General features: G+C 43.2%; 1 long non-coding RNA gene across 1 annotated transcript; it reads right to left on the bottom strand.

Annotated features, from left to right (window-relative positions):
- Nucleotides 1–1,695: 1,695 nt before the first annotated feature.
- On the bottom strand, nucleotides 1,696–1,995 carry LOC144762365 (uncharacterized). Its single transcript, XR_013596081.1, has 3 exons — nucleotides 1,911–1,995; nucleotides 1,803–1,838; nucleotides 1,696–1,730 (listed from the first exon to the last, which is right to left on the bottom strand). It is a non-coding gene; the product is annotated as an uncharacterized LOC144762365 (long non-coding RNA).
- Between the last annotated feature and the right edge of the window lie 489 nt (nucleotides 1,996–2,484).

Genomic DNA, 2,484 nt, shown 5'->3' with positions numbered 1-2,484 from the left:
TCCTGTAACTACAGAGATGCATCTATCTCCAGAGTAACCTGTAACTACAGGGGTACATCTATCTCCAGAGTAACCTGTAACTACAGGGGTGCATCTATCTCCAGAGTATCCTGTAACTACAGAGATGCATCTATCTCCAGAGTAACCTGTAACTACAGGGGCGCATCTATCTCCAGAGTATCCTGTAACTACAGAGATGCATCTATCTCCAGAGTAACCTGTAACTACAGAGATGCATCTATCTCCAGAGTAACCTGTAACTACAGAGATGCATCTATCTCCAGAGTAACCTGTAACTACAGGGGTGCATCTATCTCCAGAGTAACCTGTAACTACAGGGGTACATCTATCTCCAGAGTAACCTGTAACTACAGGGGTGCATCTATCTCCGGAGTATCCTGTAACTACAGAGATGCATCTATCTCCAGAGTAACGTGTAACTACAGGGGTGCATCTATCTCCAGAGTAACCTGTAACTACAGAGATGCATCTATCTCCAGAGTAACCTGTAACTACAGGGGTACATCTATCTCCAGAGTAACCTGTAACTACAGGGGTGCATCTATCTCCAGAGTAACCTGTAACTACAGGGGTGCATCTATCTCCAGAGTAACCTGTAACTACAGAGATGCATCTATCTCCAGAGTAACCTGTAACTACAGAGATGCATCTATCTCCAGAGTAACCTGTAACTACAGGGGTGCATCTATCTCCAGAGTATCCTGTAACTACAGAGATGCATCTATCTCCAGAGTAACGTGTAACTACAGGGGTGCATCTATCTCCAGAGTAACCTGTAACTACAGAGATGCATCTATCTCCAGAGTAACGTGTAACTACAGGGGTGCATCTATCTCCAGAGTAACCTGTAACTACAGAGATGCATCTATCTCCAGAGTAACGTGTAACTACAGGGGTACATCTATCTCCAGAGTAACCTGTAACTACAGGGGTGCATCTATCTCCAGAGTAACCTGTAACTACAGGGGTGCATCTATCTCCAGAGTAACCTGTAACTACAGAGATGCATCTATCTCCAGAGTAACCTGTAACTACAGAGATGCATCTATCTCCAGAGTAACCTGTAACTACAGGGGTACATCTATCTCCAGAGTCACCTGTAACTACAGGGGTGCATCTATCTCCAGAGTATCCTGTAACTACAGAGATGCATCTATCTCCAGAGTAACGTGTAACTACAGGGGTGCATCTATCTCCAGAGTAACCTGTAACTACAGAGATGCATCTATCTCCAGAGTAACCTGTAACTACAGGGGTGCATCTATCTCCAGAGTAACCTGTAACTACAGAGATGCATCTATCTCCAGAGTAACCTGTAACTACAGGGGTGCATCTATCTCCAGAGTAACCTGTAACTACAGAGATGCATCTATCTCCAGAGTATCCTGTAACTACAGAGATGCATCTATCTCCAGAGTATCCTGTAACTACAGAGATGCATCTATCTCCAGAGTAACCTGTAACTACAGGGGTGCATCTATCTCCAGATTAACCTGTAACTACAGAGATGCATCTATCTCCAGAGTAACCTGTAACTACAGGGATACATCTATCTCCAGATTAACCTGTAACTACAGGGGTGCATCTATCTCCAGAGTAACCTGTAACTACAGGGGTGCATCTATCTCCAGAGTAACCTGTAACTACAGGGGCGCATCTATCTCCAGATTCACCTGTAACTACAGAGATGCATCTATCTCCAGAGTAACCTGTAACTACAGGGATACATCTATCTCCAGATTAACCTGTAACTACAGGGGTGCATCTATCTCCAGAGTAACCTGTAACTACAGGGGTGCATCTATCTCCAGAGTAACCTGTAACTACAGGGGCGCATCTATCTCCAGAGTAACCTGTAACTACAGGGGCGCATCTATCTCCAGAGTAACCTGTACCTACACCAGATCGCCCTGAGTACCACTCTCCAACACTATGAGAATGTTGAATCCATACAAAGGAACATTCATTTGAGCCCAGGATTAAAGTGGTAAAGATGATGCCCAAGTGTTGTTACTTGGCAAACAGTCACTGCCATTCACAGTGCTATCATAATATGATGCAAAATATATTATTATCATATAGTATGTCGCATAATGTCACTGTTTTTGCATGAAGGGTTCTCGCAAAGAAATCCATTAAACAAGTAAACCAGTTTAGAGTATGTGGAAGTAGTCTCATATCCACTGTTTAATCTGTGATGCATCTAGTGCTAATCTACTGGGCATCTCTTGGGATCTGACCAACGTACTCCTTCGGATTTCAAAAACAATACTGCCAAATATCTGCCAAAAATGTTTAATCAGTTCGTCATTACATCAGTGTGAACAAAGTGTCAAAAGTCTCACTGTCCTCACAGTTGTCTGTGCTAAAAACACATGAAATCCAAGCATTGGGCCCATCTACAATTTTTCACGTGAAACACCTAAACTTTTATATTCAGAACGGGTGGTATTGATTTTCAAC

This window comes from Lissotriton helveticus, chromosome 6 (genome assembly GCF_964261635.1).
Source record: "Lissotriton helveticus chromosome 6, aLisHel1.1, whole genome shotgun sequence".
Taxonomy (NCBI): Eukaryota; Metazoa; Chordata; class Amphibia; order Caudata; family Salamandridae; genus Lissotriton; species Lissotriton helveticus.
Note: the sequence above shows the minus strand (reverse complement) of the source record. Positions and strands in the feature narration are given on the sequence as shown.